A 26,646-nucleotide genomic window follows, 5' to 3' on the forward strand; every position below is an offset into this window, starting at 1 on the left:
CTTTTGACTTGTTCATCCACCAAAATGTACCGTCTACTTCTTTCACCAGGTGTTGCTTTCAGCTATGTGCACTTTTCAACTCTTTGGTTATTCCTTAAACGGTGCTCCTGTCGCACCAGTTTGAAGCATTTTATGCTTTAATACGTTGATGTAGTTAAGCTTGTCATGACGCACACCGCGGTGAACCACTCTCTTTTTCATGTAGTACGAGAATTCCAGCTCATTTCTTTATCTCCTTTGTGCAGCATTTATTCGAGACTTTTCTCGTAAGGCCTCGAAAACCCAAAAATTATTATTGAAAAGTCTCCCATCCCCAACATGTCACCGTTTCGCATACATTTTGGGCTGTCAGTGTGATTAGCCCTTACTCATTGTAAAATGATGCTTGTGTAAACCCCATCAATTAAAGCCCGTGCATCTGAACAGGCCCAAACAGAGACACTTGGTGAAAAATAAAAAAGCAAAAAAACTCAACTTCTAAAATCGACAATTTAATTTTAAATTTCAGAACGTAAGATGTCATGTATTTAGAAAATAACTAACATTAGGACAACCCTAGAGTCCAAAAACGGGGTTTTAAGAGATATTTTTTTTTAGAATTTCTTAAAAATCTGTATACGTTGTTCAATAATGATTGGATTAACAATTCCTGATATTTTGGAATAATAATCAGCCAGTAATTTGAATACAATATTTAAAGTTGCAATATATAGAGTTTTTTTCTAAATGGCCCACTTCTGGAGTGGCAAGTGAAAATCTTGACTTGAAAATCGTCAGTTAAATGAATTGTGCAATATTAAAAGAAAATTCTATCAACGTCTTCTAAAACGAATGTATTTTCCAAAAAATGCTAAAAATTTCAAGTCAATCAGAAGAAATTTGTCGTAGTTGAGTCCGGCTATCTTAAAAAATCCTATTTCGAGAAACTCACGTTCAAAGTTTAAGTTTAACAAGAAAATGAATAATCTTGCAATAACTTCTTTCCCGGTTTTTCCTGGACATAATATTTTAAAATAATCCAAACAAGACCTAAGGTCTTAACTTTAATTGTAATGTTTAAAAATCATTAAATTTTAAGAAAATAATTTGTTTGTCTCAGCAGCTTTTTATTAATTTTTAAATTTTGTTTTACTGAAAAATGCACTGAGCGGGAAAATTAAGTTATTTTGTCCCACAAAAAATAGTATTTTCTCAAAAAATTAAATCGTTTTTAATTAAATTCTCTAACCATAATTTTTTTAACACACAAAGTTCTTAAAAATATTTAAAACAAACAAAAACCCTAATTAAAAACGATAATTATCTCTGTCATCATTTTGGTATCTTACTTAGTTTCTGTAACTTCTAAAAACTTCTGAGTCTCCTTTTGACTCTCCTTAACGTTTTGGAAAACCTTGAATAAATCGCTTTAATGGGCTTGAAAAATACGTTTTCGAATACATTTTTCGAGTCTGAATTTTTGTTTTGTAAAGTTCAAAATACTCGTTCTCAACATTGTTCAGTTTGATATCCTTGTTTAGACGACAAAATCGTTTTATATACAAAAGATACTTTCAAACCCTTCTGCCTTTTTCTGTTAAAAACCGTTAAAGAATAAATGATTAGGCATTTCTTCAAAATGTATGTAAACCAGTTGAGATCCCATACAACTTATGAAGATTTTTTGAAAACTTTATAAATATTTAAACTGAATTTCAAGATGGAAAAGACCATCAGCAATTCAATTAAAAAAATACTACTTTATGAAAGACTAATGTATACATATTTATGTTTTATTTAAAAAAAGTAATATCTTCAAATTTTGACGAATCATAAAAAACATTCGAAACGTCTTTGCCATTTTTCGACCATATCTTTCGATGCTGTCTATCGACCAGTATTGTTTGTCTTGAAATTTTTCTTTGAAAAAAGTTCTGGTCTTTGAGAATTTTACCAGAATTTACTAAATATCTAATGATGAAAAAATGACAAACATTAATCAAGTGAACTGCACTGTATATAAGGAATAAATTGTTGAATTGTATATAAAGTAACTTTACTGCAAAATATAAGTACAGCACCTTCTCGTCGTCATCGTCCGTCCTATCCGCTGGATGCAATAATTGCAGAAAAAAAAACCAGAAGAAAACTTAAACAAAATAACACCTGTCTCTTTTTCTAAAGCGGATGCCAATAGACATTGCTCCGAGGTGATTGCGAGACGTCAAGAAGTTTGTAATACCTCTTACTACAATCATCATCATCATTATTAAGTGATGGCGGTTGTCGGTATAGTAGGTAAGGTAGTGGATTTCGATGTTTCTAGTTATTGTTGTAGTTGTTGAGGAGAGGTTATAAATGACGACGATTCGTGTAAACTTTGGACCCCCTCTGTGTCGTGTGTTTATGTCGACTGTCGAGTCAAGTGTCGACAATGTAGACAAAAAAAAAACATCAAAACATTGAAAGTAGCAATTGGAGAAGCAAACAGCACAAAAACATAACAAAAACACAACTCAAAGAAATCAAAACAGAAACAGAAAAAAATAAAAATAAAAACAGAAAAAGCGAAAAAAAGAAACTACAAAAATAAAAAAATAAACAACAAAAGAGAATCGTCGACTAGAAATTACACTGACCTACATTTGAATGTAAACAAACATGACCTGGAAATTGTTGTTTGCAAACAACAAAAATGCGATTTATTTTTTTTTTGTTGTTAAAATTTGCTAAAAAAAACAAAACTGCTAACAACTAAATTTGTGAAGCCACCAAGAAGACGCCATCAATCTTCAAGCGAAGTCTAGCATATGTAGGTAAGGTAGTTCTAGGTATATATTTATATGGGGTACAGGTGGGGTATAATCAATTTCGCATTCGCATTCCAGCAGACCCCATACAGCCCCTTACAAAGTCGACTTGAGGGTTTTGGAAGAACATATTGTTATAGAGGCATAGGCACTCATGACCAAGCTTCAGCGATTTATTTTTTTCTAAAGTTTTAAATTTCTCAACCGAAATAGAGCGTGCAAGTAAATTGCCTGAGATAATGATGGGCTATATGGCACTACCGAGCGTTAGTAGCTATCGCGAGCGAGCGAGCGTGCGCGCAGACATCAGACGTAATTTTGTGTTTACACAAACGATTGCACCGCCAAAGAAGAAAATTGATGTATAGCACTATTTAAGGCAGATGCGGCACGTTTCCGATTATTATGAAGTTTTTTTTTAAAGACTTTTTGATGAGATAAAGTTATTAACTTGTTTTCTATTTTTACTTTGAAAAAAGCAAACAAAGCAATCAATTTGATTTGTAGAGATATTTACTAATATACGTAAAAGTGCTGACGAAATTTTTATCGAAGTTTAGGTAAGATATTATTTTGTATAAGTATAAATATTATAAATGCTCAGTCAGTCAGTGAAAAGACAAATGGATTTATCTTAATAAGGTATATTTTTTCGTTTAAAACAAAACAAACAAATAAATATTAATCAGTGCATGTTTTAAAAGTATTTATGTACCTGGTCCATAAAATGGTCAATCACCAAGTTGACCATGAATGCAGAAAAAATGTCGACAAGAGCCTTACATCCAAACTAAAATATGACTTTTTTGTGCTGAATTGGACGCTCTTGGAGCTTATGTCGAATGAAACTTTTAAAAACTTCACAACTTTGTTTGTTCGTAAATATTCATCTTAAAATTGATCTTAATACTGGAGATGATTGTTCAACGGAAATTGGCCAGTTTCCAACTGATCTACGACAAATAATTCAGCTAATTTGTGTGTTGTCATTGATTTCAGATCATGGATCAGTATTAATTTTTACCTATACAGACCCAAGTTGCGATGTAAAATTCACCTAGTGTTGGGCTCCCAAAAGGCTGATTTCTTGTTAACAACTTGAAATTGAGACCTTGTAAATCTAATGCAGCGGTTTTTTCTCCAATCCTTGAATTTTATCGAAGTTTTGATGGCGTTCAAAAGTTTACTAAGCCAGTGGTATAAATAAGTTCTTAAAGCGACCGTAATATGAGCAAAGAGCTCAGAATATTGGCCGAACACAAAGCAATTTTGTCATTTGCAAGTATCTCGAAAAAACGCTCGTAAATGTCATTATATAGGTGTTTTTTTAAATAGTCCACTATTTTCCAGCCATAAATCTGTCATCTTTTGGTATTTGACAAGGAAAAAGTAGCTTTATGTAGCTAAGATGGAACTATTTAAAATTCTTAAAATTCTCTAAAATAAAATGATTAATATGTCGGTTTTGAAAGAAAAGTTTCCTGAACTGGTGAAGAATCGGCTAGGGTGATTATTGTGTATTGACAATCAAAATGAACGAACTTTATCTAAGGTGAAAGCTAAATTGATAGCTAAAAAGCTGTCAGACGCTTACACAAACGACTGAAACAATTTCCCAGTTATTAAATCACAACAAATTTGATGAAAATTTATAAAAAGAAGCTTCCCATCCCGTCTGTCTTTTTGTCTTGCTTAAAAGTTTTTAGGTTTGTAGGATATAATGCAGTTGGGTAAATTGCTCCACCTTCGGTTTTATTCAGTTTGGTAGATAGAAGAGATTTTACCCTTCATAGCACCAAGAGGTGCATTTCCGCAAGTGAGCTATGAAGGGCCGATCCTTGCCTTTCTAGCTCGTCAGCCCGTTCATTTCCCACGATACTACTATGGCACGGAACCCAGATCAGGGTGACACCGAGGTTAATATTCAGGCTCGCAAGCTTATCGTGACATTGCTGGACCAATTTAGATGAGGATATGGCCGAGTCTATAAAGATAACCGCATTTCGATTCTGGTTTGGGTTTTGTTTAAGTATCTTACATGCCTCCCTTATTGCCAGCAGTTCAGCCTGAAAAACGCTAGCAAAATCAGGAAGCCTAGAGGATTAAGCTACATTTTGGGACTCAGAAAAGATCCCAGAACCAACTCCGCTCTTCATCTTTGAGCCGTCAATAAAGATGGTTGTGTCGAAACCTATTGACAATATGTCATCCTCTCAATCTTCTCTCGATGGGAAAATAACCTTAAAACTCTTATTAAGGCTCAAAGTAGGAGGAGTAGGAGTCAGTGTCTACCGAGATAATATCTGAGGGAATCAATTTCGTTGTGTTGCTGTGACCATAAGGTTTTGACAACCAGCTGTTTGATTCCTTCAGCCTAATAGCGCTGCAGGAAACTATGTATATAATAAAAAGGTCGATTGGTAGAAGATCCAAAATGACGTTTAAGGCGTCCGTTAGGCAAGTACGCATGGCCCCTGTGGTGTTTTCCGAACCTTCTTTAGCTTATCAGTATTATAGGCTTTCCTAAGAGCAGGCCACCACACAATCGACCAATATGGTAAGATTGGACGTACTAGGCTGTGTACGTCCATAAAATCATATCCACTTTTTGCCGAAAGTTTTGCTGCAGGCGTAGAAACCAATACAGGCCTTCTTAACCCGTTCTTCAATATATAGTTTCCAGTTTAGTTTAGGGTCGAGTATAACTCCCAAATATTTTGCACTGGAAGACAATGATAGGATTTGACCGTTGAGTCGAAGTAGCGTGAATGGCGGTACTTTATTTTTGGTGGTAAAGAGCAACAGTTCAGTTTTACTTTAGTTAACTATTAGTTCACAACTCGTGGCCCAGTTGCTAACTTTCTTCAAAGCGGACTCCGTGATTTCACTCATCACAAAGTTGTACTTTCCTGACCCCAATAGCACCAAATTATCCTCATAGGCTACCGCCTTCAATTCACTTCTCTCTAATTTAACGAGAATTGTATCCATGACCAGAAGCCATAGAAGAGGCAAAAGGACACCACCCTGGGGTGTTCCCCTACTCACGTGTTTTGTTGCGATTGTATTGCCTAGAGTGGCTCGAATCTTCCTACTACTGAGCATTGAAATGATCCATTCTCGAATGAAGTCTTCTACACCGAACTTAACGAGCGATTCTTCTATGGATTCGGTAAGGACGTTGTTAAAATCACCTTCTATGTCTAGGAAGGTGGCAAGAGTAAATTCTTTATAATGGATTGTTTTTTTCTACCTCATGGAGGGCAGTCTCTGTGGATTTGCCCTTAAGATAAGCATACTGAGAGCTTTCAAAAGGTCGTCCAACTAGGATTTCTCTAATATGGCAATCAAGAATGCGCTCCAAGGTTTAAAGCCCAAAAGATATTAAACACTGGTATGAAATCCTTCCCTGATTCGTGACCTCGCATATCCACTTTCGGGATAAAAAACTACTTTGACATGTCTCCACGACATGGGCACATGTTTGAGAAGGAGGCATCCTTTGAAAATTTGTTCCAGCCATGGAGCTGCCACATCATGGAACTTTTGAAGCATAACTGGCAGTATGCCATCCATGCCTGGGGATTTATTTGGAGAGAAAGTATTGATGGCCCACAAAATATTTTCTCTGGTTATAACGGAATTTACTTGCTCCACATGAGCTACGTTTAGCTCTGTGGTGTCAAGCAATTCGGGGTTATCACTCTCGCAACCCGGAAAGTGCGTCTTCACCAGAAGCTTCGGCTGAAAAGGCTGTCCAGGTTCGATCAAGCGTTTTTAGAAATGAAGGATTACAATGTTCCTTCGATAATACTTTGCTGAGCCTTGAAGAGTCCTTTATGTCTTCAATTGATTGACAGCATTCTCTCTTGAAAATCTAGTTTTGTTAAATAGATTTTTAAGAAAAAACAAAGTTTTAGCAATTTTATTAGCATTTCTTAAATTTTTAACAATTTGGATGAATGAAACTGATTTGAGAGATATCAAGAACCGAACATCAATTTTTACCAAATTTGCGTACTATTTTTTGTAGATTTTATTTTTTTTATGAAAAAACTGTAAATTCGATTTTTTTTTTCAAAATTTTACTGAACGTTGAAAACAATATTTTTTAAAGAAAAAAGTAGTTTAAGGCCAATATCATAAATTTTTGAAAAGATATTTGATTCGAAATTCAATTTTTAAAAACTATGAGTACCTAATGTTTTTCTAGGTTTATAAAAAAAACTAGCAGCTCGATTTTTCTCAAAATTTTACTGAATGTTGAAAATAATATTTTTGTAAAGATAATTAGTTTAAAGCTAACATCTCAAAGTTTTGAAAAGATATATGAGCCGAAAATCAATTTTTACCAACTTTTTTTTAGGTTTTTTTTTTTTTGTAAAAAAAACTGTCAATTCGATTTTTCTCAAATGTTTAAAAACGTTATTTTTGTTGCACAAAATTGTCTTGGAGATAAAATCATTTTATATTCGTAAAATTTTTGAAGTGAAAAATTTTTGTTTCAGTTTATTTTGATTTAAAAAAACCCGTTAATTGGATTTTTTCAAAAATATACTTGTTTGGCATTTCGTTACAATATATTTTATAAAATTTAATTGAAGTCTGTAGCGTTTTTGGTTCGTTAGATATTTAGGGATAACCAAAATTTTCAACTTTTTCTTAAACGGCTATGGTAAAAAAAAAATACTCACGCAATTTTCTGGTTCTTGAGTTATGGACAACGAAAAAAACGTCGCTTACTTACGTTCACACGCACGCATAGACATCTTTCTAAAAATCTTTTATTTTTTTTTCGACTCTAGGGACCTTGAAACGTCGAGAAATGTCAAATTTTTCAATTTGACAAATCGGACCAATTACAAAACTTCATATGGGAATTTAAAAATCACTTCAAAAGATCAACAACAATGAATTTTGACAATTCTAATCTGAAATTGTTCAATCTAATTGAATTGAGTTGAATCATCTTACACAGCTTGTAAGCTCGGTGATAATTAATTTGACTATCAAAAATGTAGTGATCAATTATTATTTTGGACGATTCGTTATTGTTTCAAGACCTTAAAATGTTATCCATGAAAATATCGCAAACTTACAATAGAAAATGAGTGAATAAGACATTTTGGCTAATTTCATGAAAATATAAAAAAAATATGACGATAAAACCGTAGTAAACATTCATTTCTCTTTTTAAAAAATGTTCCTCTTTTGATTTCGAAATTTGATTTCCTATTGGAGAACCCTATGTTAAAGATTTCACAACTTAACTAAATTGATTAAATTGATTAAGAAAAACAAATACATAAAAGACCATGTTTCAATTTGATCATATGACAACCAATTTGACAGATATAGCTTCAAAAATATAGCAGCTGTTAGCTGTCAAAATGCAAAGGTCAATATTAGGAATCCCTTTACAGAAACACGTATGATGGGTTTTTCTTTTTTAGAGTTAAAGAATTTTAATCTTGCAACAATTGTTTTAATGGCGGACATTTTTGTTTCATCTGTCAATTGAAGGAAATGTTTGTTAATCCCATAGTTTCACATTTCGGAAACGGACCCGTGAATAAACCTCTAAGATCCTGTGCTGCAACCGAAGTCATGGCTGCTATTTGTCTGATACCGTTTTCGCTTCAATAGTATGGTCTACTGTCAAAATTTGGAGGTTTCTCTTAGAAATCTTTTTACAAGTTTCCTTATTGGAACAATAAGAAAATTAAATTTTTTAAGAAAATTTGAATGTTTATCTATAATGTTCCAAGAAATATTCAAAAGTAAGTTTGACATGTGTCAAAAACGAAATTGTGACTACACTTCCTTCTAAAACTTTATTTAAGCTGAAAATTCATTTTAACCTATTTTTAAATTTGAATTTTCATATATTTTCGGACATGTTTTAAAAAATATACATATTTAGAAAGACAACCCCTTTATTTGTGTTATATCTGATGATAGCTAAAAACCATAGACCTATAGCTAGCTAATAGAAGAAAGACCGTGTTTGTCACACATTATAATGACAAAAAACAAAAACAAAAACAAACTTTCGTCACACCCAACACGCGGCAGACTAATTAATTACAAAATAAATCTGAACAGAAATACCACTGCCAATCTCTAACGGTGGCGTCTGCAATCTAGACGCATAAAAATGCAATAATTCCAACGGCAGTTTTATCGCAGATTGTTGTTTCGTCGTCGCCGCTGCCGCCGCCGCGCCGTTGCCGAGCCGCCTTACCGCTTACTGTCTGACTACCGCACCATCATCATCGCATCATGCTTCTGGCATAAGCAATTGGTTTGGATTGCACTGCACTGCACCGCACTGCGCACCTATCTGTCTCTATAGGCGCATTTAATCTTGTAGATGTCTACTTACTCGTATATAGCTTTTGAAATTTAGTGTATTTTTACTTGCAACAAACAGTTTCAGTATTGGTTCTGTGAAATAATATTTTGTATTAATAAAATATAAAAACCTCTACTTTTTAAACCACCCTTTGCCTTAAAAAAATTAAGTGGATGGGTACCACGCCCCCTTAACTAAAATAACAAATTATAGTTCCTATTTCCTATTACCATCTCGTACAAATTAGGGCCCTACGGTATCGACATGTTTATTCATAATTTTAATGTTCTGTCAGTTGTTCCGTCATTTAAGTCGGTAATGTAGTTCAGTTGTGTGCGATATTTAAAGTACTGTATCTCAGAAACTAGTTGTGCTATAAAGTTGAAATTTAGTGAGGTAAATTTTCTCAACAAGACTCAAAAAATATTGACGTTTTAGACGTTTTTGGTTGATAGCTAATTGTTGAAGTCAACATACTTCTTTCCTCATCAAAAATGATCAAATTGTTACGACCTAGTCGTGAGAAGTCTTTTTTCTAAATGTCTTCACTTAAAATAATATAAGCTTCTTCGCCAAAATATATGCGATAATAACGAGTGCATTGCGCTGCATTCAAAAAAAAAAATAAAGCATGTGTTCCCCTGTAGCTGTAGGTTAGCTAGCTATTTAGATATGTTTGGCCGGAGCGTGAAATTGTATCTTTGCCATCGCGGAACGCTCTAAAAACAAATAAAAACACACATTTTTTGTATATTTAGTTATGTTACAAGATGTTAAAATTTAGATTTTCTATTTTGAATATTTTTCTTCTTATTTTGTTGTCTTCAACATTTATATTTAGACTCAGGGACGACAGATATGCAACAAGGTGGCGGAGTTGATGGTAAGGTAGTTTTGTTTTGTTTGGTTTTTGGCATTTTCATCCATCCATCCATCCACCGCAACACTCAACATTCTCGGTTTGTTTGTTTGATGCTTCATCATGATGCAGCAGCAGACGCAGAACCCAAACGACGATGCGACGCGACTTATAGACGATATTATCGACTTCGGCAGCAAAGGCATCAACGATGTGAATTTTTATTACGAAAAATACGAATAAATTGCATTTGAAATGAAGAACAAAAGGTGCAAAGAGGAAAAATAAAGACAAAAAAAATTATAATAACAAAGAAAGAATAAAAACAAGAAAATAAAGGACAGCAAAATGATGTTTTAATCGAAAGGAGAAGTGCAAAAGTCTTGTGTTTGTCTGGCTTTTGGGTTGCTTTTGGCCGTTTTTATTGCAGTGCAGCTTGTTGAGGTATTTTGCATTCGCTGCACTGCCTCTGCCGTGCCGCGCTGTTTGTTTTGTCTGCGTTATGTTGTCTTTGTTTTGTTTTTGTGTATATGCACATTTTTGGCGGCGACCTACATTCCAAGGGAATGCGTCTTCTCTCTTACTTTTTACCTACCATCAACTGCCATGCCGTGCCACAACATCAGGCACAGTGAGTTAAGTGCAGCAGAATTCTTATATGCAGACTTGATTGTTTGCTTGCATATAATGACGACAACGCGTGACGCGACAACGTTGAATTGATGTGAGTTGTGTGTCATATGTGCAGTTCGTATTTGTAATCGTAACGTAATTGTAATTTTTGGACCATTTGGTGGAAAATTTTGACAGATGAATGAATACGTTTCGTGGAAGGAATTGATTTTTGTGGCTCAGTAAATTGTTTTGCAGTTGAAACAAAAAAAAAACGTGAACAAAATTTCAACAATTTCACATAAGTCAACTATCAATTGATAAAAACTGAAATTTTATCTCTTCAAACTTATCCACTTTTCATTGAATATAAAAAATGTACATGATATTCACAAAGTTCAGAATTGTTAACAATTATTTAAAGTCTTATAAATTAGATTGTTAAATGTTAAACTCTGATATTCCTCAATAAGCAATTGTTATTTGACACTGCTTTGTAAGTATCGAAGAATAAGAGGCGAAGAAAGTGAAGGGAGGTTTAGCAGCTCGTTTGTTTCCAGGGTGTTTTTATTTTTCAACTTTCACTATTTTTGTAAAAAAAACTTTACTACGAATGCTTATTGAATTGATCTAGAATTTAAATGGTCCTAAACTTTTAACAAGGCTTGACGCATAATTTTTGTATAATAAACCAGAATATTGAGTAAATCCTTAAATAAAATAAATGAAAAAGACAGTTGGGCCTATGCGTACTTTTTAAAAGATTTATTAATTACTAATTACTTATTTAGGCTGCTACTTCCGATACTCTAGCTTTATCTTCAAAAAGAGACATAAAATTTAGTCAAATATTTGAGAAAAAAATTTAAGAAAGTGAAAACGAGATAAAATAATGAATAGTCAAGATTCACGCTTCAAAAAACTTCAATGAGCTGCCTTAAGTAAAACTTAAAAGGTCTTATTTTTGTAAAAGTTTAACAAGTAAAATTTTGAAGCCATCAAATAAGTATAGTTTTTTGACGGAGGTATTTCAAATCAACAGATTTTCCTATAAACAAACACTATTTTGAAAATTTTGAGCAAGAAGTCCCAATTTGTTTATCTGTTTATATTTTTGTGACTCATTTGTGAACCACTTTCCATTTTTAATGGTGCTCACTGCTCATATTGAACTCAGAAACGTTTATTTTATGACTCGTTTTTAAATTGAAAAAAGAGGCTGGGATGCGACCCACACTGACAAGTACCCATCGCATATGTCGAATGCCTTGCTTAAAAGTTTGTAGGTTTTCGTGTGAAATTAATTTGAGAGATAATATCAAGAACCGAATATCAATTTTTACCAAATTTGCGTACTATTTCTTGTAGATTTTATTTTTATATGAAAAAACCGGAGTTTTATAAAAAGTAATACCAAATATCGAAAACAATATTTTCTGCCGAACAAAAAAAGTTTGAAAACAATATTTTTAATTTTTGAAAAGCTATTTGAGTCGAAGTAAAATTTTACAAAGTTTAGATATTGATTTTTTTTTAGGTTTTTATTTTTTTGTAAAAAAGCTGTCAATTTGATTTTTCTCAAAATGTTCCTGATTGTAAACAACAATATTTTTTAAAAGGTAAAGTAGTTTAAAGCTAATATCTCAAAGTTTTGAAAAGAAAATTGAGACGAAAATCAATTTTTACCAACTTTCATTAATTTAAGAAGATGAAATGTTTGACTGTTAACAGTCGAACTGTTTGTTCCGAACACCAATTATTTTAATAAATATGATTTAAAATCATGAAAATAATATTTTTATTTTTAAAATCATTAAATGAAAATAAAAATTAAAATGAACCAGCATAGTGGGCGAAACGCATATTTGAACACTATGCTGGTTCATTTTTATTTTTATTTTCATTTCATGATTTTAAAAATAAAAATATTATTGTCATGATTTTAAATCATATTTATTATAATATTTATTAATTTGTTTGTTTAGATTTCTATTTAAAAAAAAAAACTGTAAATTCGATTTTTCTCAAAAATTTTCAGAATGTTGAAAACAATATTTCTCATTAGTTAAAATTGGTTGAAAGCCATAATCTTAACTTTTTGAAAAGATATTTGAGTCGAAATTCAATTTTTACCAACTTTGAGTGTTGTTTTTTTAGGTTTTTAGTTTTTATAAAAAAAACTGTCGATTCGATTTTTCTCAAAATCAGTCATTAAAAAACTTTATTTGTCCTAGCACAAAATTGTTTTGGAGATAAAATCAATTTGTATTCGTAAAATTTTTGATTCGAATCGTTAATTAATTTTTTTTCAAAAAAATAGACATGTTTGGTATCACGCTACAATATATTTTATTAAATTTAATTCAAGTCCCTATCGTTTTTGGTTCGTAAGATATTTAGGATTAACCAAAATGCTATAGTAAAAAAACCGCCCACGCAATTTTCTTGAGAGCCCTTCCTGCATTTTTCTGCCTTTTTATCTGTATAATTAAATTTATTTGAAGTCGATATCTCTTCTGGTTCTCGAATTATGGACAACGAAAAAAACATCGCACACGTACGTACACATTCACGCATGGACATCTTTCTAAAAATATTTTATTTCGACTCTAGTGACTTTGAAACTTCGAGAAATGTCAAAATTTTCAATTTGACAAATCGGACCCATTACAATAACTTCCTATTTTGAAGTTAAAAACTCTAGTATGTAAAGACAAGATAAAATGATGAAAAGTCAAAATTAACGCCTCAAAAACTTCAATGTTAAAGCTGTCTTTATTTTATAAAGTGAAAATTAAAAGGTCTTATTTTTGTAAAAGTTTAACAAGTGAAATTTTGAAAACATCAAAAAAGTATACTTACTTATTTTTGACGGCGCAGAGTGGGGCAGTACCACAAAAAGTTGGCAATAAATCAACCAACATGACTAGGAAGCTGAAATTTGGCACAAATTCTACTTATGCCAATGTTAATGCATAGTCAAAGTTTCTAATGGCAATGCCCATTTTTAGGGTTATCAGATTTCGATATTTACATAAACGGCTCCAAAATGTTAATAAGACTCATTGTACTATAAGTAATTATTATTCTCTGTGTTTTTTAATTAATTGTAATGCAAATTCTTCTTTTAAAATTTGTTTATTTTTGCTTTGTATTATTATTGTTACTAACTTCTTTATTGTTAAACACATTTATAATTACAAATATACAATTATTATAGATTGAACATAGATTTCTTCCTCACTTTTCAATATTTTATCTTCATTTGGTAAGGGAGATATTTATAATTCAACGGCATCCTGAAGCAGTAGTTATAGTTTTTTTTAGAGAGCTTTTGCATACTTGTCAAAACTGGATTTCATGACAGTAAATTTTTTTGTTTTTTTCTCTGCTATTTTTCCTTATATGATGCTCCCTATATTTTTTATTCCGGGCTTCTTGCGCTTCTTCACTGAGTTGCGCAATAGGTAACGAAGCATATCCATCCATGCAAAACGGATAAATCAAATCGTAATTGCTGCATTTTTACTGGCTTTCGTATCATTTCTTCTGGAAGATTAAATTCTTTTTGTTAAGCATTAGAAATACACCATTTTTGGGAAGATTTGTTTCCCGAAATAGCATTAAAAGCTTTTCCGTCAACCATGTTCAAGTTCAAATTGTGTTGCATTGAAATTTGTATTGCCACTTTCCCTTTGAAGATCGATAGTTTCTTTGTCTACTCTTATCTTTTAAGCTACAGATACTGATGAATTTTCTCTTAAAAATTCAATCTTTAATAGCCTGCAAACCTGGTTGAGCTTGCGCGAGGATTTTTCCATATTATTATATATTATATATAATATTATAAGAGAAGTGAAACTAGGCAAGTAAGAAAAACAGCGAAATCGACTGCATTCAATCCACGAAAGGCTTGCTTAAATGAGTTGTGCCCAAAGCTACCATCAAAGCCCCATTTAGAGAACAAGCACACATTTTGCAACTCTTCAGTATTTAGTATTTCAATCACGTCTTTTTGGACTGTTAAAAAACACTTAACTGTAAGGTTAAACACACTTGCAAATCTGTACTCACACAAGTCTCCAAAACAGTCATACATTCGGGATTGGGATAGCAGTTTTTTTTGCACTCCTGAACTATTTTGTAAGAAGGAAATACTTTAGGAGCTTTTGATCTTATTATTTCATATTAAGTCTGCTTCAATAATTACAGCTTAGGCTTCTTCACCAGTTATTGAAGTAGGTTCAACGGACTCTCTTAAAGCTTTCCTACACAGATATGATTTCTAGTATGATTCATTTGGGAATGGAAACGTTTATCCCGAATAGGGTTAAAAGTATTAAACCCAAGGTTAAATCATGGTTCGATTCGAGCTGCAAAGAGGTTATCAAGGAGAAAGAGGTGAGCTTCCGGTGTTTTAAAGCCAACCCAACTGAGGAAAACCGGAAAAAGTTTAAGCAAGCCAGGAAGGCCTGCAACGCCTATATTCGAAGGACCAAATTTTTACATGACCAAAAATTACGGCGAAAAATACTGCAATGTCCCAAAGGCAGTAAGAATTTTTGGTCTTTTGTAAAAAAACATGAGGAATTCTTTCTCTTCCTCGGTTCCTACGCTTGTTGTCAATGACACTCCTTTAGTTAGCTCTATTTATAAAGCCAACTTATTTGCAAGGCAGTTCGCCGAAAATTCCACCTTACCAGATAGTGTCATGACTCCCCCAGTTCTTGAAAGCGTAAATGATTCTATGGGACCAATCTTTTTTCGTACTCGAACTGTGGCGAGAGTTCTTAAAGATCTCAACATTCATAAATCCGCTGGCCCAGATGGTATCCCCGCTATTATTCTGAAGAGGTGTTCTTCCACGCTAGCAAAACCACTGCGTAAGCTTTTCCATCTATCCTATTCTTCTGGGCTCGTTCCGAGTAGTTGGAAAACTGCATTTGTTCAGCCAATTCCAAAAAAAGGCGAATCTTCTTCTCCCACAAATTACCGACCGATAGCACTAACGTCCCTTCTTTCCAAGGTCATGGAAACGCTGATTAATTATCAGCTTAAGAAATATCTTGAGGAACGGAAGCTTCTTAATGAACGGCAATACGGCTTTCGTAGCAATAGGTCCACTGGTGATCTCATAGTTCATCTCACCGAACAGTGGAACAGATCTTTACATCGTTTTGGAGAAAGTAAGATTATTGCACTTGATATTTCAAAGGCATTTGATAAAGTTTGGCATCTTGCTCTCTTATCGAAAATGCGTGCTTTCGGTATCGACGAATCTCTTCTTCGTTGGATTAGAAATTTTCTTTCGAACCGTTCAATACAAGTTGTTTTGGACGGATTCAAGTCTGAAACTCATAAAATAAACGCTGGTGTACCCCAGGGCTCCGTTTTGTCTCCGACCCTCTTCCTCATTTTTATAAATGATCTCCTGTCTGCTACTTCTAATCCAATACATTGTTTCGCTGACGATAGCACTCTTAGCTTTTCTCACAACCCTCCTCTTCGGATGTGGAACTGCAACGGCAAAATATGATTAGCTCATTAAATTCCGACTTACACAGCATTGTACAATGGGGAATAAAAAATCGTGTGGAATTTAATGCTTCGAAAACGCAATGCTGTCTTGCATCGTTAAAGCGAGATAAACCGTCTTTGCCACTATCTATGAGTGGCACTTGCATCAACGAAACAGAAAATCTTGACATCCTCGGAATGTGCATCAGCAACCACCTATTGTGAAGCGATCACATACGCGATGTTGCCAAAAATGCCGCAAGATGTCTAGGTTTTTTGAGACGTTGCAAGAAATTTTTTTCTCCGTCTGATCTGGCTACAATCTACAAAACCTATATACGTCCGAAACTTGAATATAACTCTTATCTCTGGGCTGGTGCTCCAGTAACTTATTTAAGCCTCTTCGACAGTATTCAAAAAAGAGCTTTTAAAATGATTGGTGACATTAACATCATCAACTCGTTTACATCACTCGAACATCGACGCAAGGTTTCTTGCCTCACCCTTTTTTACCGTTATTTTAACGGACTATGCTCTAGTGAAATAGCCAGTTGCATTCCTCCCCTTAAACAATTTAACCGTAATACCCGCGCTTCTAGGAATGCCCATCAGTTTACCCTTGAGCCCAACTTCGGACGTACTATGAAGTACAGAGATTCTTTTTTTAGCCGTACTACGCGAATGTGGAACGCCTTGCCACGCTCTATCTTTTCCTGTCATTGCAATGTTCAGAAATTTAAAACCAATGTACACCGACACCTCCTATCCAACCCTTCCCTCTTTTCCTAATGCTCACACTGTGTCTTTGGCATATTAAAGGTATAAAAACCCTTTTAGTGTTTGCTAATTATAAAAAAAAAAAAAAAAAAAACGTTTTAACTTTTCCAGGACTGGTGGTTATGTCGTGAACTAGTTTCGCAACTCACGACTTCCCAGATGCTCGCAAATTCATTTCGGTCGCAAATGTTAATTCAGAAAGAGAAGTTGATTTTATCAGATCTTCAGTTTTTGGTCGTTTTCTTTCTTCAAAAGACACAGACGGACGACCAAGTTTATATTTGAAGGGACATTTATATGTGAAGAGAATGGGAGTGTTAAGCGAAATTGTATTGGTTTTTAAAAATCTTGGCTTTACACGACTAGACTTTTTTCAATGCGATTTAATTTGCCATTTGAATTTGTAAATTTAAACCTTTATGTCTTTTTTAAAGGTACCAAAGCATTGAGTCCGCCTAACAACTAATTTTTTTAAAAACTTTATCTGGCTATCAAATTTTTGGCAACCTGATGTCCTCATTATATTGTAAAAGTCTTGCCTCGTTACCGATAAGTTTAGGATGTTGTTCGGCCTAAGAAGGTTCAAAAATATTATAACTATTAACTTAATTTAACTTATAATTCGATTAAATGCCAACTTTTTTGGATTTTCCTATAAACAAATACTATTTTGAAAATTTTGAGCGAGCGATCTCAATTTTTCGACCTGTTTATATTTTTGCTACTCATCTGGGAACGACTTTCTAGATTTTGATGGTGCTCATATTGAACTCAGAAATGTTTATTTTATGACTAGAAACTAGAACTTTACTTAAATACAAATTTCAACATCCTTCAATAATATCAAAAAGTGTACTCTGGCGTATACTTAACTTTTTGTTAAATTTTGAAATTTTCTTTTCGAAGATTTTTTATAGTATGATTATCATTTGTTTGTCGTTTTCTCTTCACTATGACTCTTTTAAGGCAACTAATGTTGACTTTTCAATCATTTTGCTTTGTGTCCATAAAGAAGACGCAAAGCTAAAGCAGTCATTTATTGGTTGGTGTTGATAAAACGTCAAAAAGACTATTCTCAAAAACTCAGCGACTTTTTATCAAATGTGCAAACTAATATCTGCACTACTTAATTTAGGTAACTTTTTCTTAAAACATAATTTGTCTCTTTTTTTCAAAAGATAAAAGTCTAATAAGACTTCATTTTGAAAAAAAAATTAACTGTGGCGTATACTTACTTTTTTGTTTGTGAAGTGTTGTATAACTTCAGCTGTTCCTATTACCAAATTTATTTTTATAATATTAAATAAATTTAATCATTCAATTTGTATTTTTTTTATAAGGTTTTTTAATTTTTGGACAATTTCAACATTTGACTCTTTTAAGCCAACTTTTAGTTTTGACGTTTCAATCTGTTTCCATTTTATACTGTAAAGCTGGTTAAAAAGCAAAGGAACATTTTTGATTTTGTTTGTAACGAACGGGAGTGAAATGAAACTTCAAAACAGTAGTCGGCTCAAAAAAAATCAAATAAGGACAGTCTTCTATCAATAGTGCAACTTGAACATAAACGAGGTTTATTATATAACACGTTTGTTGAAATAATTAAAATTAAGTGAAAAGTTCAACAGTATAATGACTTCTTAAAAAAAGTATACTTTGGCGTAAACTTACTTTTTTATTATTATTTGTTGTCATATCTTCAGCATTTCTTTTAACGAGATACAAAGCAAAAGCAGGCATTTGTTGGTTGTGCTTTTAATGAGTTGATAGTTAAAAAGAGTCGTCTAAAGAATGCCAGCGTCTTCCTATCAAATGTAAAAGTAAATACTTACAAAACTTAATTTAACTAAGTTTTTAAAGCATACTTTTTCTACTTCTACTTCTTTTCGAAAAAAGTGAACTGTGGCGTATACTTACTTTTTTGTTTGTGATATTTTGTATACATTCAGCTTTTTCTATTACCAAATTTATTTTGATAATTTTAAATGAGTAGTCAAATGGTCATACAACTTTCATCAGTCAATTTTAATCTATGAGAATCTTTAATTTTTTGACAATATCAAGATTTGACTCCCATTTAAGTCAAATCTAAGTTTGTTGATTCAAAAATTTTATTTGTTTCCATTTTATACTGTAAATCTAGTTAAAAATTAAATGAATACATTTTTTATGTTGTCGGCTCCAAAAATCAAAACACTACAGCTTTTTATCATTAGTGCAACTTGAACCTCAAAAACGTTAATTTTATGGCTCGTTTCTTGAAACAACTTTAATTAAGTAAAAATTCAAATGGATAATAACTTCTTACAAAAAGTGTACTTTGGCGTATACTTACTTTTTATTTTTATATCTCGAGCATTTTCTATTACAAATTAATATTTTAAAGGAGTTGTCAAACTGTCATACATTTTTATTTGACAATTTTGTTGATCTATTAAAATTTTAGTGACTTATTTCTCAACCACTTTGTCTGTCCAATTTAGATCATCAACTTTTTAAGAAAATGCAACTTAAAACCAAAATATTTTATTTTCATGAATCATTTTTCAAACTTACCTTTTTTTCTTTAAACATTTTACGGATAGACGGTGAATTCTAAGAAAAAACTAAATAAGGACACTGTGGCGTATACGTACATTTGCCGACTTTGTTTTGATAATTTTGAATAAGTTTTCAAATGGCCGTAAGTGTTTTGTCAGTCAATAAAATTTGTGTGTTTATGACTCATTTGATCATTTGGAAACGATTACCCAATTTCTGTCTTTTGTATCAAAAATAGCAATTGGCTATTTATCAACAACATTGAAATTTCTTCAATCAAAATCACTGATCTTGCTGAAAACATTCATTCTATAAAATCAGACAAATAATTATCAAGTGATCCCCAAGTGGTGACATCTCCATCATAATTATTATCATAATCTTTTAGCCGCCAACTGATATGACACTTCTCTGCTGCTGATGATGATGATGCTTGGCGGCGCACTGTGAATGTCGCCGCGGTAGTCGTACTCGTCGACGTGGAGCGTGATGTAAGAAAATTCAATCAAATCACTTGAAAAGCGCGCGTAATTCATTCTGCACTTAATTTGTCTTTTATAACTTTTTATTTATTCCTATTTTTTGTTTGTATTGAATTGAAACACGCCCCCTTCTTGTGCCATCACATCGCCATCAACATCGCCATCACAACTTATGAAGCTTTGGTATAACTTCCAGAGTACAAACAAAAAACACAATCAAATTGATTCAAAAACGTAGCTACGTACTAAATTGTCGTTCTTTTTTTTAAGATAGAAAAATAAAACAAAGTTGATTAAGATTGATTTGACAATTCATCTCATTTGGCACTTCATTCAAATGTTGATTCCTTACGCGATGCGACGCTGCGACACTGCGACATGCGAGTGCTAGGCATGTGTCGCTGTCGTTTGTTTAAATTTTCCTTTTCCAATAAGCATAGCATATTTAAGTATGAGATGTACCTTGGTCGGTACAATATGAAGGGGCGGGAAGGGGGAGGATATGCATCTTTGTTCTAGTGCGCATTGAATGGGATGTGATGCGGATGGAATCATTTGAATTTCCAGAACAATTTTCTGTCGGATTATCTGATGTTTGATGTGTGTACCCCGGGCGTCGTATATAGAAGCATTGTCGTCGTCGGCGGTGTGGCACATCAGTAGTTGATGTGTGTTAATTAAGTGATTACTTTTAGAGGCGTTTTTGTCGCCATACGAATGTTACCTCTCCAATTGTTCTATATGCCTTTTAGTTGAGTTAAGTTACTTTGTTGTCAAGATGGTCTTAAAGTAGGAACTATTGCTACTATACTATTCTAGAAAGTATTCATAGTAAAATTAAAGAACGAAATTTGAATATACAATTGATAGATTTATGTGACATCTACATACATGAAGAAAAAGAAAAGCTGAAGGGTGCCAGACTGCCATTTTTCATTTAACATAAATAATTAGGAAGGAAAGGAAGCTTTGTATTTTACATACTTGAAATATTTGTTGGTTACATTTGTTGTACTTATTACTTACTTTTCCTGGATTCCGACATTTGAACAATATTTGAATTTGGGTTAAATTTAATAATTTTTTTTTGAATTAGCAATTGGACAATAATCGTAACTGAAGTATGTACAAAGTTTTTTAAGCAATTTTAATCCTAGATGATCTCGAGGAGTAAACTAACATTTAACCAAGGTTTTAATACATAAATTGGCTATTACCCCTTAAACCAACCCTGAATCACGTTGAGACCCTGCTTAACTTACTATTATAAAGTTAAGAAATGCTAAGCCGTGTATCAATTATGTAACTCCTCCTTAGGTCCAATTTTTGAGTATTTATCTTCACTATTAAGATAAGTAAACCTTAATCAATGCGTAGCTAGTTCTAAGAAAACTGTTTGCGTTGTAACAAACCCAGAGAAAAAAAAATTGTTTGAGGTAAGTCGGGTTGCACTCTAATCTCAACCTTAAAAATATGATGAACTTAATGTAATTTGGAAAGAATAGAAAATCTTGGTGCTTAACAAAAAACTTCACAATAAAATATTCAAAAGATATTTCTCTTGAAGGTAACATGATTCGGCAACCAAAATAATCGGATTGGAATTTAGTCGAATTTATAATGAAAATAGGAAACTTTTAAATGTTTTACATTTACCCTTTAGAGAGATTGATGATGATAAAGGGGAGCAGTCCCACTAATTCATACAGAAACCCTATATTTTTTGTTTATTCTGTAGGTGCGAAAGCAGCCAGACAGACAAACCGAATTGCCGGAACACATTTTTGACTTCTTTACTTTCGTAACCAGTTTCCAGTTTGAAGAAAACGCATTAAAAAACGTTTTTTCTATAAAAATCATTTAAAGTCAAGACAAAATGTTTGTACTGAAAGTCTTTTAATCTTTACGTTTTTTTTCAGTTTTGAAATTTGGAAGCAGAGTTCTTAATGGCCGAAACTCAAACACGCTTCAGATTCGTCTGCGTTACGTTGGGCCTGCTTCGAGGTTGCTTTGAATTACACTTCCAATATGACATTTCTAAAATGGCTTCTGTCATTAGCAGCGGTTATTTTTCATAAAAATTAAAAAAATATGAGTTTTGAAATCAAACATTAAATTTGGGAATGGGAATCCTTCCAAAAGCAAATGTATTCTGTTTGTTGACTTTTTACAGCTGTTGAGCTGTCAGAAAAAGCAAATGTTTAGCATATTTGAACTAGAGCTTCCGTTCGGAGTCACATTACATAACATTACGTTATTTCCTTACGATTGTCAAATGAAACGTGAAGTCGAAGCTTCATTGTGATAGCATGACATTATGACTGTCATTTACCAATGTTGTTGTCCTATTGTGAATACTTTTTATAAATCTATTTTGAATGAACAAATGGATATTGTGAACAGGAATTCTTAACAATATTCTAGTAAGCTCACAATAGAAATAACATTAAATTGTTGTAGCAGCAACAGGCTTAATTTTGTCCGTGATTTCAGGAATCTAATCATTCCCAAAAAAATAAACAAGATTATATTATTCCTCATTTTCAACACACTTTGTTTTCAATGACATTGATTTTCTAGATAAGCTTCTTTCTAAGGAATTTAAATCAAACATCTGCGGTAAGCATATTCACAATATTAAAAATTTGTATTATTCACAATGGCAGATTAATTTATCAATTCACTTTCGAAATATTGATATCAGATAACATCCTTGATGCGCAGATATCGTTTTTGAAAGTAGAAAGGGTACTAGATTCGCTTAAAGGTGGCAAAGTAGCTGGCTCAGGCGGGATTCCCACAGAGTTCTTCAAATATACTTCTACCGAATTTAAACAAAGAGTTCTTCAAATATACTTCTACCGAATTTAAACAAAAACTGGCCCAAGCACACAATATCATCTTTAGTTTTGCTGTCCATCCCGATTGCTTCGATGAGGCTATTATGGCCAATACCTAAAAAAAATGACTCAAACGGCCCAGCAAACTATAGGGGACTATAATTTCTTAATGCAAGTTTCAAGATTAACACATAAATACTAAATAGAAGGCTTATTACTTACTGGGTAAATTTAAACAACAAACAGAGCAAGTATCAGTCAGGGTTTCGGAAAGGGTATTCTGCAGCCGATAACATTTTTATTCTTGGATGTATAATACGAAGCAAACTCAATCGTAATGCTAAACTTTATACCTTTTTCGTTGAGTTGAAAGCTGCATTTGATACAATTGACAGAAAAACGCTGTTCTATAAACCTTACAACTAAGGTACATCATCCAAGTTTGTTAAAGCACTGGAAAAACTTTACAATCAAACGACAGCTAGCGTTCATAATAGATGTGGCTAATCAAAAGAATTCCAAATAAATCGAGGAATACGTCAAGGATGCAATCTCAGCCCATTGTTATTTGCGTTATTTCTTGATGACTTGGTTCATTGGCTTCCTTGTGGAGTCTAGTTTAAAAGCTTAAAAATAAAAGTAGTTATGTATGCTGATGACATTGTCATTTTGTCGGAGTCTCCAGCTTCACTGCAGATTATGATCAATAGGCTATATGATTATTGTAAAAAATGGGGACTAGAAGTAAATTCTGCAAAATCTACGATTATGGTATCCCAAAATGGTGCAGGGCGGATCGCAAGAGCAGAAAACTGGACATATGATCGAGTAGTATTTGAAGTAGTCAAGGATATGTAACACCTCAAAGCCAAGGCTGATGCTGCTGCAACGGCTATTTGCTCTAACTGGAAGAAAATTTTCAATAATAACAACATATCAACCAACGCCAAATATGAAGTTTTTAACGCAACTGCAAAGCAGTTCCGTTTTATGAAGCACAGATCTGGGGTGTTCGGAAATACGAAATTGTTGAAAATTTGCTTTGATACTTCCTTAGAATAATATTTCTTCTTTCTCTAAGTACGCCTAAGTATATGTATCAGTTGGAAACAGGGCTTTCGACACTCTTTGTATCAACATTGAAGCTGAGCGCAGACTATTTGATACAGGTGATTAATATGAACCGAAACCGATTGCCAAATATTATGTTGAGAAGTGTCATGCGTCAAAAAACTGGATTCTACAAGGATTGGATTGATCTTGTTGCAAATTTTGGTATTATTCTAGAACTGAATGGATGTACTGCGTACCGTCGTAGAACTAGACACACTTAAGCCAGTTTAATGGCCCATTGTGATACCAAATGAATCTTGAGGCTTTCTTCTAAGCTCAAGAAAACCAGTTTGAGCCCGTAACGCAACGTTAGAGGCCGATTATGCGTATATGATTTAGATCGTTATAGATCTCCTAGGTAATTCTTGCGCTTTTGAGCTAGTGCAGGGCATTTTCAGAGAAGGTGAAGAACTGTTTTTTCCTTTTCATCGTCCATACAGCTTCTGCAAAAGTCATATGAGAATACGCCTAGACGCTTGGCATGCTGTCCTATTAGACAGTGCCTAGTTATGACACCTACTATTGAGCTTACATGCAATCTGCTTAGAGATAGCACGCACCGTCATCGCTTTAAATAAGTGTTGGCCAGATGTTTTTTGGACCTGACACTTGGTGAAGTTGTTGATGGGCTGTACTGTACCGTTCCTGGCGAGGTCATCTACCTAACAGTTACCTGGAGTTGTCTTAATGGCCCGGCACCCAGAAAAAGTGAATATTAAACTGTTGTGCCATCTCCATTAAAGATGATCCATTAAAGTTTGTAGAGACAGAGTTCAGAGATTTAATAGCAACCTCGCTATGTGAGAAAAAACAGATATCAGATGCTGATATCACGTTTTCTTTAAGCCAGGACAAGACTTCTTTTATCGCCAAAAGTTCCGCCTGTAACACGCTACAATGGGGAAAGCGAAATAAGAGACTTCATTTCTGTCGTTCAGATTACAAGCCTCCACCAACCCCTTCTTTTGTTTTTGAACCATCGATATAAAAATGGATTGACTCCTCTTCCAGGAATACCCTATCCTCGCAGAAAGATCTTGGATGTATAGAAATCTGGAAGTTTCTGTCGAATTGCAGTTGGGGAATGGTGTAGTCTGTGTGCTTTGGAATTGATTCTAAATGCCTAAGAATTACGGAGTGACCAATGTTGCTGTTAATCCATTGCGGCGAAGCTTTGAGGCGAATAGCAGAGCTTACAGCTGAATATATCAAGAGGTATTAGGTAGAGTAAGGTGTCCAGTGCCGCAGACGGGGTCGTGCGAAGCGATCTGCTTATACATGGGCAAGTTGAACTTTGGACTTTATTTAATTTGTCGCGGCTTGTTTGCAAGAAAAGAGAGCTACAGTAGCTTTTTGCACTCTTTCCTGTACAGTGCTTTTCCAATTTAGTTTTTTGTCTAAAATAAGGCTCCGGTACTTAGCCTCGTCTGAAAATTTCAATTGGATTCCTTTAATATATGAAGGGTTGACAAATATAATGATATGGATATGATATGATATTTTCGTGGTTAAGCACCCAGCCCACACCGATCAGCCCAACATATTAGTCTGTCTAAGGAATTTTGTAAAAGTTCTTTCAAGGTGTTAAGATGCTTTCCTGAAACTGCGATAGCAACGTGATCCGCATAGGCAATCACTCTGAAACCCTCTGCATCCAGACTAGTTAGGATCTCATTCACCACTAGGTTTCAAATTAGAGGGGATAGAACACCACCTTGCGGTGTGCCTCTACTGAAGAATCGTCTGCCAGAGGAGTTTCCCAGTTTTGAGTTAATTATTCTGCTAGTCAACATTAAATGAATGAACTCCCTAAGCGATTTTTCTACGTTTAGAGATTTAAGTGCAGATGTGTCCACGTTGTTAAAAGCACCTTCGATGTCAAGAAAAGCACCAATAGTGAAATCTCTATGCTGGAGGGAACATTCGATGTTGCGTACTTAGGTGTGTAACGCTGTTTCCACCGATTTACCTTGTATCAATACTTTTCCTTAAATGGATATCAATCAATCTTTCCAAGATTTTAAGAGGAATGATGATAGACTTGCAGGTCGTAGATCTTTAGGATTGCTCGCAAAATTGGTGTTAGTTTTCTTTGTATTTGTCTTTTTCTTATTGAGAATTTTAAGACGCGTTTAGGTGCACCGTCAAATGTATTTTAAAAAATGAGTTGACACAGAAATTTCATGAACCCAATTCTATTGAATTGACTTCTTCTTATCTAACATTTATTAAAAAAAAAAAAAAACTATAATTTTGCAAGTCATCTTTTAAGTTCAACAATCTACTTAATATTTTCTAACGAACTATTCTATCTAGGTTATTGAGTTAACTGAGGTAAATGAACCTTTGCCTCAGATATGGGAGAGTTCAGTTCGTCTAAATTTCATCATCAGCTTATTTAAGTTGCAATAGTATCAAATAAGTTGCTTACATTGTAATTTAAGAAATCACGAGAGATCATCATCAACAACAGAGTTCAAAAGAAGCATCATAAGATGTTTTCATTTTCAAAATATTACAGTGACAACATTTTTTGTTTATTATTTCGTCAGCGTTTCGAGAAGCATATTTACATATATATTTTTGTACATAACTGAGTTCATTACAGTTCACATGTTTTCTAATGTTTTCTTAAACAACAAAATGCATTTCATCATCACCAACAAGGGTCAAGCTCCTATTGAATAATCAATTTATGGTCGATTGAATCTATGAAAAACTTTCATCGTACACGTTCTGAAAATTAAACACGAATTCTAAT

At 33.5% G+C, this 26,646-nt stretch overlaps 1 protein-coding gene across 7 annotated transcripts in view; it reads left to right on the forward strand.

Moving 5' to 3' along the window:
* The window catches only part of LOC129946332 (rab GTPase-binding effector protein 1), a 302,925-nt gene that overhangs the window by 232,816 nt on the left and 43,463 nt on the right, over window positions 1–26,646 (forward strand). Inside the window, exon 1 of one of the 7 annotated variants that reach the window (XM_056056477.1) lies at window positions 2,881–3,349. The exons of the other annotated variants lie outside the window; for them this stretch is intronic. The gene's annotated coding sequence lies outside the window, so the exon portion shown is untranslated. Of the gene's footprint in view, window positions 1–2,880; window positions 3,350–26,646 lie in introns of those variants that run through there. 7 annotated transcript variants of the gene reach the window in all.

The sequence above is a fragment of the Eupeodes corollae genome, chromosome 2, assembly GCF_945859685.1.
Source record: "Eupeodes corollae chromosome 2, idEupCoro1.1, whole genome shotgun sequence".
In the NCBI taxonomy this organism is placed as follows: Eukaryota; Metazoa; Arthropoda; class Insecta; order Diptera; family Syrphidae; genus Eupeodes; species Eupeodes corollae.